At 35.2% G+C, this 16880-nt stretch overlaps 1 long non-coding RNA gene across 1 annotated transcript; it reads right to left on the reverse strand.

Annotated features, from left to right (window-relative positions):
• Positions 1-7847: 7847 nt before the first annotated feature.
• Positions 7848-8300, reverse strand: LOC147404793 (uncharacterized). The gene is made up of 2 exons (XR_015177257.1): positions 8146-8300; positions 7848-8069 (listed from the first exon to the last, which is right to left on the reverse strand). It is a non-coding gene; the product is annotated as an uncharacterized LOC147404793 (long non-coding RNA).
• Between the last annotated feature and the right edge of the window lie 8580 nt (positions 8301-16880).

Here is a 16880-nt window from a genome sequence, read left to right on the forward strand (position 1 = left end):
TCGTATACGACCATCTTTACAATACACGTTCACTGGTAAAGATAAGAAAGGAATGGACCCGGATTCCAGTTGTGACTCCACTCTCATAAGCGTCCCATACTACGTATGAGTTTGATGGTCCTTACCGTACATCCCAGGATAGTGCACCCCTCCGGATGATGTGACACACTATCCCTTCAGGCATTCACAAACCCTTTAACAGCTCACAAAATAGTTACGTATATATATATAGTTTTTCATTTAAAACAAAAGAGAAATTAACAGAACAGGGTTGAGAATGGATATCCAGTTCCTACCATGCAACTGTGGCCACCCGGCCTAAAAGTAAATAACAGTACTCAGCGCACGCGCTAACATAATCGGAAATAAACATGCAACCCTTTCATTAATAACCTGGATATCCTTTCACCAACCTACATACAACATACAATGTAAAATACAGACATCACCCCTCGGGCGTGATTCTGACATTTTACCGTTCATTCCCTTTTCCCATTCTCTCGACATTCTCACTTTTCATCTTTTCAAATCAACCATCCATTTCCAATCTTTCAAAGTCATTCTTTTGGCCTTTCCATTGAAAACCATCAAAGTTTATAAAAAAACAAGGTCCCAACGATGCTCGGAACCAAGGCTGTTAAAAATAGAGAAAGCTGGTGAAAATTTGGCTAAGTGTCAAAAACTCAATTTTTCAAAATTCTCGAAATTGAAAACGAGTTTTTTTTTAAAATGAAAGTCTCGATCATGAGATTCGACACCATATAGTTTTTGTAATCTAATTCAAAGGAACGCGAAAGTTATTTCATTTTGAAAACTTGTCGAAAACATCGAAAATTACGTTTTGTTCTTGAAACCAAAATTCGGATTTTGATCTTTTGAGATTTGGATCTTAAAATCATTCCCATTGTTCCGAAATGAGGGGTAAAATCTTAATTTCATTAAAGAACTTAAAGTAAATGTTTTTGATGAAATGAAGGGTGAGAAATAGTGTATAAGGTGTGAGGAGGTCAAGCCAAGAGTCAGAACACTGTTCTGATCAAAACTGTGTCTGTCAGTGGCTGTCGGTGGCAGAATCAGGATGCTGTCGGTGGAACCGACAGTTTACTCATCGGCAGATATCGGTGGGATCGACGGTTCTGCCGACAGTATAAAATTTTCGACGATTCTTGATTTCATCGGTGGCAGAAGCTTCATTCTGTCGGTGGCACCGACCCTACTCGCCTACAGCCTGAACCTCACTCGAACTTTCGAGTTTTCGATCCCCTTTTCGATTTCTTCTTCCATTCTTCAAACCATTCGACCCACCCACGATTTTGTTATCAAAATTTGATAAAACGTAAACAAAACACCTACTTCTACCATGAATTTGAAATCAAACACCAATTTCTACCATTTAAATGCAAACAATAAGTTTTGTTTCAAAATCCTAAATGCACATTTGAGAAATCTAAAGTTACCAATAGGAATTGAAAGTCCCTTACTTGTTTGTGGACGCCAATGGTGATGAATCAACACTAAGGATCAATGTTAGGCGGCTCGAAGTTCCGAAAGTGGTTCAACTCGGGTGCCAACGGAGTGGTTGGTTGTGAAACCCTCTTTGAAGGTGTTCTCCCCGCTTCCTAATGACCAACAACGACTCTCCTATGAATGGATAAAGTTCCAAGTGATTATACAAAAACCCACTTTCTGATTCTTGTGGGAGACCAAGAGAAAAGAAGAGGAAATGGAGGTTGGATGGGGTGAGGACGTAGAGCTCGACAACGCCGACGACTTTGCCTTCTTCGTCGAGGTTCAACTCGGACTTGATTGGGATAGATCTTGATAGGAATGGGTTCAAACCCTAGGTCTAGAAAATGGCTGAGTTGAGTTTTTTGGAGAAGAGTGAAGAAGTGAAATGAAATAAAAGAAAGTGAGTTTTCTTTTATAAAAGGACTGAGGGTATACTTGTAATTTCCCCATCATTTATAGTTTCGATCGTAACTTAACTATTCGGACTCGAAAAACGACAAACGAATATACCATTTCGAATAATTTTTCACTACGGATCTAATGGTATCATCAAATCTTTTCGATTCTCGCTCTAACGAAATTCCACTATTTTGGATCCCACTTAACGCGAAATTCGAGGATTTATTAACTTTTTCCTCCGAATTCAAATTCGAACTTGCTTACAAGCTAATGTATATATTCCGATCCTTTTGAATCTAATGGCGAAGTCGGTTTTCCTCAAAATTAATCATAGCAATATTCGAGTATTTTACTCTAAATCTCTCCTTCGACATTTTCCTCTAAATCTCACCATTTAATTTCCTCGAGACATGAGTTGAAAATCCGGGGTGTTACAGTAATTCTACCCCTTAGGTCATTTCCCATACCTTGGGGATCTTTTATTAATAAGATCTTCTAAATTCCCAAACTATTAGATTGTCGGACTTCCCAAGAGTTCAAAAATCTACCGGGGCTCTTGGTAGCAAGCACCCATTCTTTAATAGGCGCGTTGGTGTGTCGACTAAGGACTAGAGGTGCATATGGTTCAGATTTTTGCAAAATTGGAACCGAACCAAACATTATCGGCTCTACAAATTTGGAACCAAACCAATCCAATTACCTTATAAAACCAAACCAACCTTGGTTCAAATCGGATCTCAGTTCTCATACTTATTATTTTTAGTAGTAAAATTAAAATAGTTAAAACTTAAAACTAAGCAAAATAAATATTAAACAAAGCATCACGCATAACACATAACATGCATAAACAAAGCATCAATATACTTATTATTTCAACATAAACAAAGCATCACACATAACACAAAAATAACAAATCCTTAGTCCGATCTTACATTGATCTACCTATGCACCATAAATTACTGGAATTTATTTAAAAAAATGAAAATTCCATGGATATTTCAAGTAGAGGGAGTGATCGATAGAGAAATTCTTATAAGTCAAAGATCCGTAATTAATGAAAAAGAAAAATTAAATAAATATTAAAATCATATTCAAATATGAGTGTGACACAAAACACTCATAAAATGAAATAGAAAGGAAGTTGAAATTTATTAGGAGAAAATTGTTCTTTTTTTAAATCTATTGTTAAAGCATATAAAAATTAGTACAAAAAATATATATATATATATACTTTGGATTGGTTTGGTTCTCGGATTGGTTCGGTTCTATTATACCCTTAACCCAGAACCGAACCAAATCAATCATAATTTTTTTTTTACAATCCGCACTCGAACCAAGCTATGCTCAATCTGAACCAATCCAATCCAATCCAAAAGACTTCGGATTGGTTTGATTATCGAATTTACCTAATCCAATATGCACCCCTACCAAGGACACAGGTAATACCTCTCCAATAGACCGAAATTTGAAAAATATGACTGCTGGAACTACCTAGGGCCCCAATAAGTTTTTGTTAGCTCTTTAAACTTTTTATAAGTCAACCCCTTGGCTATTTTGAGAGTTGATGAAACCCTAGAGAACACTTGCTTTCCTCTCATACCACTTTGAGAGCACTCTCTACTCATAGGAGACCTTTTTCCTAGTAACTCTCATTGTTTGATCCCCCTTCATCCATCCATCCTTCCCTTAGACACACATTGAAGCAATCTAATGGAGCAAGGAACACTTTTTTTAAGTAAGGAATACAACAAGGTGATAGAAGAAGAGAAGCTCAAGGACATGAAGAACTCAAGCATCGGATTGGAATATCTATCGAGTCCTTATGAGTGTATTTTGTTTTAACTTTTCATTCTCTAAGGTTCTTGATTATTAGTCAAAATCAAGCTCTTTCTAGACTTAAGGACTCTAATTAAGAGATAAAGGTTGTATATTCCCTAAGGATAAAATTCACAAGTTTGAGTAAAAACTTTCTTCTCAAACCATAGGTATAGATTTAGCCTAGAGAAAAATCTGAGTAGTAAGTTTTGAGGTAAACCATAAACCTCATTTGTTAATATAGCCTAAGACCCTAGAGTAGGGTATTTGATAGTAGATGTAGGCAAGTTGCCAAACCACTATAAATATTGTGTCTCCTCTATGTTTATGCTTTAAGCCTTGATTTGCATGAGTATATGATGAATAACATGAATGCTATAAGTTGCATATCAAATGTTTGCTAAAATATCTACATAATGTTTTAGACTTCTTGCCTTGCTATGAATGATATGAGTTTAACTTGTGCAATCATAAGTTCATCACTTGCTTTAGCATAACCTTGAGACCTTGACTTACTTTATTTTTGATGAATAGACCTAGGTGAATTGTTCTTATCTTTGGCTTTATCTAAAAAATCTAGGTTATATTAGAAAAGAAATTTTTTATTATCCTATTCAACCTCCTTCAAGATTAGACAAGGTACAAAGCCCAAAATTTCAGGATCGAATTTGATTTTTAAAGCTGGACCTCAAAAGTCCAAAACCAGATAAAAAAAGAATGGTTGGAAAACTTTGTATGCCTCATGGGAACATCTTCACTCCATGGAGGTTTGTGTGGGTTGAATTATTTTCTTATTTTATATACATATTGAGAGATCTCAATAGTCTTTTATTAAAGAGTTCCTCAGTTTGGAGTAGCTTTTCTTTATATTAAATCCTTCTCTTGCTGAAACAAAACTATCTCATCTCCTATTGCATCGGATTCAAATCATTTTTACCATCGTTGATCGAATCGAATTGGTTTAGTTATGGATTGAAGGAATAAATAGCAAAATTGGATTTGGTTCAATACTATATTGATCATATTAGATCGGATTTAGATTATACAATAAAAAGTTCGGATCAGTATTGGTTTGATATAGATTTGGTATTGAACTGATCCATTGCCAGCCCTACCTAAAATTTTCTAACATCGATTTCTCGTGATTCTCCCAATATCATAAATTTTCATGCATGATGAGTTATAGACATGAAATTCCAATTTTTATTTACTCCATAAAACATGAGATGTGCCTTTCTATTTATGAAGATTGATCAACAAAAACTTATGAAAGAAAACTCGTAAAAACTTTAATGCATGCAAGTAAAATCATGAACTAAAATATTTAAAAATTTAATGCAAGCAAGTAAATGCACTTAAAGATCCTAGCATGTTAATATTAAAAAAAATAGGCCTGAGCCAAAATTTGGAAGCCAATTCTACGTGTTCAATTGAATGTACTCTCCTAGTAAAGTTTCTTAGTCCCAAAGCCTCAAGAGTAGTGAGAGTCTTGAGAATCTTGTGAGTAATGAGAGTAATATGAGTGTTGAAAATGTTGAGGGCCTTGAGAAGGACGTGAGTGTTGAGAATAGTGTGAGATTGTAAGGGATGGAGTGTAAGAGTAGAGAGTGAGCTGAGATTTGAAGAAATGAGGAGGGGGAGTTTTGTATCTAAGCTATATGTATGAGGAGAGTTTGATTAACCATAGGTTAATCTACAACTCGAGTTGCATGGGTGTATAAGAGGACAAGTGTCTCGTGCTGTGGTCATGAGACATGGCATGAGAGCAAATGAGGCACTTGTCTCAGCCCTCTTTATTAAATGAATTTCCATGTAATCATAGGGTTGATGTCATCAAAACATGATGTGACCATGCTCATGATGCTAACCCTATTCCCAACAGTAGTTTATGTTTGTGCATGCATGTTTGAGGGACACTTGGCATGAATCAAGTTTGACTCCACTAAGTCTCACTCCTTGACTTTGACCCTGATCCAAGTTCTTTGACTCAGGTCAAATGAAATTTTTGGCTCACAGACGGGGTCTATACTTATCGGATTTTTGCGTGCCCGTAGTCCATTTCAGATGATTATTCGTGTTCTATCCATCGTGTGACTCAACTTTTGAAATTCCTTCTTGGCAAAGCATTGACTCTTACGGCGTAGACATACTCGTCTTTAGTTTTTTGTTTCCCTACGGTTTTTTGCCTATTTGCGACGATGGTTCTTCTACCCTAGGTCTACTATCGCTCACAAGGAGAAGGAAATAGCTGTCCATTTGTTGAGTGTCCATTGAATAATCATTCAAGATTTAACAACTAGTTTCCTCGAGATATATGATGATGAATCATGTCATCACAATGAGTTTCTTGCAAACTATTTGGCTGTTTACATTGAAAAAGAAATCGCTGATAATTTCACTTCAAAATTGATAACAGATGATTCTACTCAAGAGTGTCGGACACAACGTTGATAGTAAATACTTTTCTTTTTGTACATATCTATGTTACACTTAACTGGATATATGATTAAGATACTTAGTCATTTTTTGCCATTTCGATTTTGTACATATTTATATCAAAATTGGATATATATATATATATATTTGTAAAACACTTAATGGGTAATAAAGTGCTTTTGATTTATAAATAATATAACTCTAGTTCTTCTACGATAAGAATATATAATGAAGCTTCTATTACAACAAGGCATATCCATAATTTTTCTATTTTCCTCTTCACACAAATAGTTCTCCCCTTACAAGTGCAATTATCAGGGTCCGCCATGTCCCCAATCACCAAACCATACACTATATTTAGTCCAAAGAATGTAAGATTAGCCTAATATTAACTTATTTAGAAGTCTGATACGATGCATGTACACTACGTGAAAATACACAAAATTCGACGGCCCAAAACCGTCGAATTATGTAACTATTCGTCGGCCTCAACCGTCGAATTCATCTGTCGAATTTGGCCTTGTCGAAAAAAAATTCGATGTTTGAGAACCATAGAATTTTATATAATTCGACGGCTTAAAACCGTCGAATTTTATAAATTAGACGGCCCAACACCGTCGAATGTTTTAAATTAGACAGTCCAAAACCGTCGAATTTTGTAAATTAGACGGCCCAAAACCGTCGAATTTTTTAAATTAGACAATCCAAAACCGTCGAATTGTACAAATTAGACGGCCCAAAACCGTCGAATTTTTTGGAATTTTTTAACAGAACATTCACTGTAATTGTTTGTGGTTTCCTCTATTAATTTGGTGGTCTTCCATCAATTAATCCCTACAACTTATAAGAACAAACAATTAAAACTTTTTCTACAAACAATTACAATAGAATCAAGCTGAATTAAAAGAAAATTTACAAAAAAATAAAATAAATAACTTGAATTTAGCAAATCTTGTATCAAACAATTTCATCAAACATCTCTACTAGTTTACAAAACACACAGTTTGAGGATCAGAACCCCCTCACAGAATTCTGCCAAATTTCAACAGATTGTTGATCTTTCCTTGTAAAACCATCTTGTTTCCTCCAAAACCCAAATGGGTTATTCTATTTCCACCCATATTCTTCATCATCCCCATCAAATTCCTCCTAAAAACTCTCTCCTCTAACTCATCTGCACTAGTTCTTGAAGAACCTATTAGAATCTCAGACCATAACTCCACATCTCCTCCTTTACTGCAAAACACCTGATCTCCTGCATCAAGAACATAATATAAGAAAATTAATTGATGAGCACATAAAGAAATTAAATGTCAGATTACATTGGTTCCCCTGGTTCTATAGGACATACCCGCCAAACAAGGATTCGAGCCTCTGTTGCAAGATCTGCAGGACTCCAAGGCACTAGACCCATTTGGAAATTTTCACTAGCAGCTTGCTCACTGTTTTCCCCCGTACCATAGAATATATTTAACAATTCCATGATTCTCCAATATCTAGCTGGTGAAAAGTGGATGCCAAGATTGGGTACTTGAACTGAAATCCGTGTTGATGGGTAACTTGGATGAGGTTTTTTGATCTTCAATAACAAAATATCATGAAATCAATGAGCACAAGCCAGGAGATAATATGAAATCACTCGCTTTCAGTTAAAAGACAAGAATATAAGTGTAAGCACATGTATAGACCTGATCAACAATGACTGCCATCCCACACCTATCAATGAGGGAATAGAAATGATCACCATCCTCCAAGTTAGGTAATCTGGAAGGTTGGCTATCAAAAGTTGAAGTGACCAAAGTGCATTTTCCATTGTCAGAACCACAATCCAGAAAGAAAGCAGCAATTTCTCTTCCTGATATATAAAAACGGGAATATAGACTCTGCTTTTGTTCATCATGTTGATCTTCCTGCGTTCATCTTCACCCATTTAAAACAAATTCAATGAGATATAAACTAGAAGAATGTCCAACTGAAGCAACTTACTTTGGTCTGCAAGGTGAAATGACCAAAATCCAAAAGAAAATGACCATCGCATTTTGAAGATGGAAGTGTTCTCAAGGGAACCCTCACTTTTGGAGCATCAAAATCAATGTCAAGGGCAAATCTGAAATGCCATTAGAAGCCAGCAAATAACATTAAATGGATTATATATGCATATATATAACTTCTTTCTCAAATAGAATCTAGTATATATAAAGAAAAGATGATACTACTGTCATAAACCCATAAGTTTTTTTTGGATATGTTCAAGTAAATTGAACTAAACAATAGAATACAAAAGCAAGACAAAGAAAAAGACCTCCCAAAACCTAAATCATTGGAAACAAAAGATAAAAAAATTATCCTGGCCTAAGTACAATTTCAACCCATTAAAAGACGAAAACCCTCAAATCAGATTCTCCTAAAGTCTTAAATGATGGAAGAACAAAGAAACAAGTAGCCATAATCTCTACGCATTAATGTATATTGTACCATGAGGTTACATGTAACCAAGCGGCAGTGTGTCATCGCTGTTCCAGCAGGGGATTGGTATAAGTGAGCAATATAGGGATTTTCTCCAAGGTCAACTTGCATGGCCAAGGGCTTTAGTATTTATAGGCAAGTTATTAAATTTTGGTTTGGATGTTTATTTCGGCTGGCCTGGAAATGGAATTAACTTCTATGTGTGCATTGAACCATGGTGATGAGCCAATTTACAAGTGGTAAGATAGAGCAGAGGACAAAAATTTACACTACGAAAACCAAATAAAGAAACAAAACAAGTAAATAATAAAGAAAAATGTGAAAGAAGAGAACATGTTTTGTTCTTCTAATACCATTTGGAACTGCTCTTGAGCCCTACAAGTCACTTTCTCTATCTTCATCTGTTCTTTGCAAGTTACCAAGAATAGGATACAGGTCAGATTTTCAAGTTCAAGTTTCCATTAAAAAGTACGTATTTGTTCTTGTTATACAGCACTAACTATTCACTCCGGAAACTAGGGAGGTGCATGTGAGAGAGTTTTGAGATAAAAGTAGTGGGAAATGAATTGAGAAACGTGAACAACCCAGTCCCAAGCATGGATAAAGGAGTGTTATGTCAGGTTAGAAACCAGTGTGAAAACTTTGCCATCTCCTAGCATGAATCCTAATCTTTTATTTAGAATTGAATGGAGGAACAGGATTCATTCAGCCAACCCGAGACTTTTGGAAAAGGCTTTGATGATGAAGATTGAAAGGTTAGTGGGAAACCCAATTAACAATAGTACTATTCTTTACCACAGTATTTGTTATAAAAACTAACGAATGACCATTATAACCCCAGAGCAAGAAGAAGGCCTAAAAAAGGGGGATTGAGGTTGTGAGAGCCAATACAATTAGCAGAAGACATGGCTTTGGGCAAAAGTGAATGGAAGAACAAGATTCACACAGCAAATCCCAATTTTTTTTTAGATGATGCATGATATTGCATAAGCATTTTTTGGGGGGAAAAGTTGCTGACAGTAAAGAGTAATCTTTGTTATATGGTAAATTGGATGCATTATGCTACGAAACACCTTTTTCTAACAACCAAATTTTGACATCATTACCTGCAAAGCAGTTGCAGTCTCCAATGCAATAGTAGGACTAACTGCATTACTCCTCTTCACGAACTCTATGAAACGATCATAACTTTCCATCAAGACCTACAAACATTTTTAGATAAGGATAAAAAAGTAATGTAGATAGAATATACGATCTAAGGTTCATTCAACCAAAGCATACCTAATGATCTGAGAACAAACACATCATACAGAAGTTCAGTAGTTCATTTTGATAAGTGTTTTAAGCAGAAAGCTGTATATGCATTTTTTAAATAGATAATTTCCAATATCTCGAAGAAAAAAATCTTAATACCTACTCCTATGATTTCTACAAAAATGAGAGCAAATCCACAGGTTTGTTTGCTTCTTCCTAAATGCACATCACTTCCCAATCATTGAAGTCCTAGAAAATTTTCACCATTTCCGAACCAATAATTACGGCCTCAACCCACACGCAGCAAGAATTATAGCTTCTTTGGTATGTGAGGAATCAAATCCGACAAAGCCCAAAACTTATTTTGATTCCCTGCCTTTGTAATTCAACTTCCCAAATCGGTTAAAGCCCTTGTGATGCTCCCCTATCAAAATTAACATGTCTACTCTTTCCATGATTAGCTGCCTCCAGCACCTTAAATCAGAAGCAAAACCACAAGTGCAGATGCAAAAAATATTGCTTTTTTCCCCCCTTGCAAAAAGGCTCAAGTATTTGGCTTCAACTACAAACAATTCCTACTTTGACAAATACCTTGTAAAAGCATTGCAATGATTTGGAGACTATAAAAGGACTTTTCTTTGAATCTGATATCCACACCTGCCCATCAGGGCCTCCAGATATCTATTAGAAACTATCGATATGATTTAGCTACTCATACTTGCAACCAATAATAGAACCTCTCACACTGAATTAAGTATTATTTGGCAATGACATCGATTGACAAAACTTATCTCCAAAGTGCATATTGCCTTGATGACTAGAGGGCACCATTATAGCAATTTGTCATCGAAGCCTCTTCTCTGCAATATATATATATATATATATATATATCCTGAAAGATTAGTTGGCCTAAAAGTTGTTAGGATGTAGAAGAATAATTTATCTTTAATTCTTCAAAACTACTCAACTGAAATATTTGGAAACATTATGAGAATCCAAAAGAAATATAATTTGTTGATAGGTGCTTTTCTTCTTCTGCTGCTGCTGCTGAAGAGTGAAGACACAAGGTAATTTACAACTGTGAAATTTAGACTTTTCTGGGCATCCATTCCTGAATCCCCAATCCACTCTCCACTTCCACTTGTGTGGGAAACTCTGTTGACTTCTAATAGAGTCCTTGTGCTTAATCTAATGAGTGGTGATCAACATTTAGATAGAAAAATTTGAATGTACTTAATCTAATGGTGTTGGACTTCTAATACCTTAGTTACTAAAATGCAAGTTGTTGGAACAGAGTACCCATGCAGCAGAACAATAACAGAGTACTATAGGTATATCCACATTATTAATAACAATGGCAGCAATAAAGGAGAAAAGGGGAAGATAATCAACCACGCAAGAACTGCAATTGTGCACTGCTAAGGCTGGTCCTTGTGCTTCATGGACAGCATAAAATGCAAGTTTGCTGCAGAATATTTTGATAAATAGTAACAATCAGCCTAAATATTTTTTTAGAAATATGTTAAAAACATGAATAAAATTTACGAAACAAAAATTTTAATTTTTTGTCGAAAGTACTTGTAAATTAAACATAATAATTCATTGCTAGATGTGAAGTTTTAAAGTGAACCGCTTTCAATACATAGATACCAAGTTTCCATTATCTCGATCTGGATCCGATCGAGCTCATGGCTTCATGATATTTTGACCACCCAAACTATTGATGATTTTCAAGTTAAAAAAGAAAAGAAACACCTTAAACAAATTGTAATGTTTCTGCAGCAATAATTGAAAGAATTAAACATAAACTCACTTAAACAAAGAATAGAAATGAATCGAATCAGGTATTAAAAATCTCAAAAATTGTTTCTTAAACATTAAAACCTAACCTCAGCAATATTGTTTATTCATCTTAAACATTAAAACCTAACCTCAGCAATATTTTTTATTCATCGAAGATCAAGAAGAGAAGATTTTTTCTCAATTTCAAAGAAGCTAACCTTAGCAATATTGTTCATCTATAGAAGATTAAGAAACACCTTCACGATTCCCTTGAGTAAAATAAGTTTAACATGCTCAAATTACACAGTCGAACAAAACAGGGATGGAATTACATCATTTGGAAACAAACTAATAACTTTTTTTAGGGCTTTTTAGAGTTCTTGAGAGAGATGGACATACAAATGAGATCTTGAGTGGTTTTGATCGGTGGCACTGATGAGTGAGCTTCAATTCGTAGGGCTTTGTTACTTGATCTCGTTCGGTGCTCTCGATCGATCTGAAATGGGAGATTGAGGGACGTGAGTGAGACTGTGAGATCGTTCGTCACTTACGATCGCTCGGTGTTCTCGAAATTATCTGTGCGTTTGAGTGAGTTTGATCGAACCAAATCAAGAGAGAAAGTTAGCTGTGAGTGAGAGTGAGTTTCTCTCCAACTGTTTTCGATCTGATTTTCCTCTGAAACGGCAGAGAAGGAAGCATGTTAAAAAACGTTAAGAGTTTTTTCGTTATAAGAAATTTTCGTTGGTTCGTTGGGCCAAGGCTGCCGAAATTTGTTCATGGGCTTAAATGGGCCGGTAAAAATAGACGTTGGTCTTGGGCCGCCGAGTTTAGCGCTTTAATAATAGCGAATTTTAACTTTTTTGAGGTAGTGGTATGACAACTTATTATACGCGGCGTTTAACTTAGAATGTGCCACTAGTCCTTGCACAGTAAATTCCCACAATATTTCTTTTCTATCTTGAATATTAAATATAACACATACACCTTTGAAAGTTGGCGCAAACGAGTTTAGCTGAGGGGTGTCAATGGGTCAGTTCCAGTTCGGCTTCTAAGGAACTTAGAATCACAACCATTATATTATTCCAAAAGAAATGGAATTAGAATCAAAATCGTCAAAAATCACGGGTACCCATCAGTTTTAATTATCAAGAATCGAATGAGAAAAAAAGTATTTCAAATTATTAAAAATTTAAAAAAAAAAAAATTAACATATTATCAACAAAATTGTTAACTTAGTTATAATTTGTTATACTTAATATATAAATTAATTATTATTTTTTAAATAAAAATTTATCTTTGTAAAAAGTAATAATTTTTAGAAAAGTAACTCATTTTAAGTTTTCAATCGATAATTTATAAGAAAAATTGAAGAATTTTATATAACATACATTTATTTTTGAAATAAAAAATTTCTTAAATCATCTATAGTATGGAAAGAAATGACAAAATAAATTCGTTCCGGGTACCCATTGATAGAGCCTAACGGTTCTAGCTCCTATCTATTCGGTTCCATTTTAGACCCGGTTCTACTTGGTTCCAATAAAAAGGGATCTGGAATCGGCGTATTCGATTCCAATTCCGGTTCGATTTCAGTTAAATGGCCGGGTACCCATTGACACCCCTAAGTTTAGCAACAACAAGTTAACACATAATTCAACGAGGTCGAGTCAACTCGGATGAATTATATGTTAACCCACTTGTTAGAGAACATTTTTAAAACACTAATGCTGGGGGTGACAAAAGATTTAATTCTCACAATTCTGCCATGGAGGTGCGCACATAACCAGTATATGCGATTCCTCGCGATACGAGTAAAAGCCATCTCTGATTATGTGTGTACCTCCTCATCAAAATTGTGAGGATCCCAATCAATCCTATGTCACTCCCACTATGTAAAAACTGAAAATTTGACGGGGTCAAAGCGCACAAATTTTAGAAAGTGAATTTTGACGACCTATGATTGTTGAAATTTTTTATGATCCCTAATTGGATGGCCTAGAGTCATCAAATTTCTCCCATCCTCCATTAATTTAATGGTTTCGATACGTTGAAAAAAAAATTTTGACAATGAAAAATTTGATGCCTCGGACCGTCAAATTTTATGAAATTCGGCAGTCTTGGACCGTCAAATATAGGTTTTTTTCATATTGTGCTCAACACAACACTTTTTGAAAAGATAACTTCTTGTAAAACATTAATGGTATCGCAATAGGTACAATCAAAATCTTAGCCTTGATCAGATGAAATTTTATCTTCTTTCCTACATTCTCATGTGAAATGGTTTAGGAACTCCTTATTAGCTTTCAAATATGGATTTTATTAACTTATGTCCTAAGGGCGTGCATTAAAGAGCAATAAACACACCTTGGGATTAAGCATTGAGGGTATTTTGGTAAGAAAGAATTTTTTAAGGGAATTTTCAATACAAAATCCAATTTTCGAAGTGATTTTAGGGTATGTTTGATTGCATGGAAAGTCACTTTCCATGGAATTTGAAATCCATGGAAAATTAGTTGTGGAAAATAGGTAGGGTTGGAAAATCAAATTCCATTGTTTGATTTCACTTGAATAAAATCATGGAAAAATATGAGAAAAAAGAAGAAGAGGAGAAGAAGGAAGAAGATGAGAGAAGGGGGAGAGGAAGAAGAAGATAACGAGGAAGAGGGAGGGGGGAGGATGTGGTGACGAAGATGGTGGCGGCGGCGACGGAGGTAAGTGAGGAAGATGGGGGGAGAACGTGGTGGTGGTGGTGGCGACGGAGAAGGTGAGGGTTGGAGAAGAAGGAGAAGAAGAAAAAGAAGAAGAGAGAGAGAAGGTGGTCGGAGACGGAGCCGATGGCGACGGCGATGACAACGACGACGAGGTTAGTGTAACGGTGGTGGTGGTGGTGGTAGTGGTGGTGGTGGTGGTGGTGGTGGTAGGGAAGAATTGAGGATGGAAAATATGGGTGGATTTCATTTTCCCACCCATATGGGTGGGAAAGTGAAATCCATGATTTAGTGGACTTTTTGAATGGGGTGAAAAATGAATTCCATTTCCATGTGCAATCAAACACTTGAAAAATGTCATTTTCCATGGAAATTGATTTTCCACCCTATTTTTCCATGTGCAATCAAACATATTGTACTTTAACGTGTGTTAACAAGACCCTTCAAATACAATAGTAAATGGTCCATCAACAAAATCTTGACAAAGCATTCTTACACCAAATAATTTAATTATAGGTTACCTAATTTCTAGAATATATTATGAGAAATATTTCTTGACTTGCCTCCCCAAGATAATATAAACGTAACTTGATTTAAAAATAAATAAAAAATTAGCTGTCCCTTTGATGTTTGAAAAATACATTTTTTTTTTACTAATTAAGGAAAGTTTCCTGACCGCACCATGTTGTGGAATCCAAAATATGTTCGGATGTCACAGGAGTTTAGAGCAAAGAATGTTTTAAGAATTTTCAAAAATTAAAATTAAAAAAATAAAATAAAAGGAAATTTGACAATTGAATTCTAATTTTAAATTTGAGAGGTTTCTTGTGTCGGATTACCAATGTGACAATCTACGTGAGCGCAACCACCCTTAATAAAATCTGAAAAGTTAGCTACGCCAGCCTAACTCTTGATGTTTTGATCTTGACTAATCAATGAAAGAATTGGAATGGGTTTTGATCACACTACATGGAAAAAGGAGTAAATCCGATGTCAAGATCTTTCAAATTTGCTTGGATTTAGCCAAATTCGACGGGCTTTAGCATCAAATTTATCCCTTTTTTCACATGGTCTCCGATTTGAGTCAATTTAACACCCATTCAATCTAAATTTAGTTGGATTAAGAATTAATTGGATTAGATTTTCTTTGGATCAGATTCTGATTAGATCTCAAAATTTAGATTCAAAATCCAATCTCATGAATTAGATGGGATCAAAGTTGATTTTATTAAACAAAATATACTTATTTTCTCTCTTACTATCGTATAGGAACATGATTGTTGAATATTTTCAAAATAAATAAATAGTTTTGTGGTTTATTTGTTTGTTTTTTTTTTTTTTTTAAGTTAGGTTTTGAGATTTTTGTTTATATAAGGTTTAATCCCACATTGCTCACAAGTAAAATAGTGGTGTACCTTATAAGTAATAGTCAACATAGTTAGTTATATTTGTGTCATACATTTAAGGCTTTGATCCAGTACTTCGAGGTAATACGATTGGACATTTAGGGCGCATTAGGTGTTTTGAGGCGTACGTACCCATCGTCACGGGGAGCTGGAGAGCCTTAAGATTTTCGGGATATGAAAGTATCCAACGGTTGTGGTTGTGATTGATCCGTCACATGTGATGGATCAGGTACGATTAGCACTGCACAATCAAGTTAATATCTGATCGGTTCTCGATCAAATACGATGAATGAGTTGGGGAGTCTTAAAGTTTTCGGGATACAAAACCATCCAACGGTTATGATTGATCCATCACGTGTGATGGATCGGGTGCAATCAACACCGCACAATCAAGTTAGTATCTGATTGATTCCCGATCAGATATGATGGATCAAAATAGTATTGGATCGAGAATGATTCGGAATGTTGGATCAAATTAGTACCCCATCAGAATCGATTAGGTGTGTTGATTCATAATTGATATCTGATCAGGGACGATTGAATCCGTTAGATCAAATGGCAACTGATTGGACGCGATCAAAGCCACTAAATCATACAGATTCAACTAAAAGGTGTTGGTTAAAAGGCATGAGATACATACTTTCGATAGGGTGCAATCCAGATCATTAGATCTTAGATTAGACACAATCTAACGGCTATTAAACCAAGAGACATTAATTCATGACTCTTGAATCTGTTAGATCAAATAGCAACTAATCGGACACGATCAAAGTCATTAGATCATATAGATTCAACTAATAGGTGTTGGTTAAAAGGCATGAGATACATACTTTCGATAGGGTGCAATCTATATCGTTAGATCTTAGATCAGACACAATCCAATGGCTATTAAACCAAGAACATTAATTTATGACTCTTGGTCAACAGACACAAAAATGACTATAAAAAATCAACCAGAAATCAGATTTCTTCATTGAAAATTTCTGTGTTCTCCTTTATCTAAGCTTAAACTCTAGGTGTCATCAGTTTCTTATTTTTTCGAGTGTTTTAGACTAATCAGACCGTACATAATCCGATTTTACAACTTGAGTGTGGACTTCTTTGT

The sequence above is a fragment of the Akebia trifoliata genome, chromosome 4, assembly GCF_017979445.1.
Source record: "Akebia trifoliata isolate Shusen 1 chromosome 4, ASM1797944v1, whole genome shotgun sequence".
NCBI classification, from domain to species: domain Eukaryota; kingdom Viridiplantae; phylum Streptophyta; class Magnoliopsida; order Ranunculales; family Lardizabalaceae; genus Akebia; species Akebia trifoliata.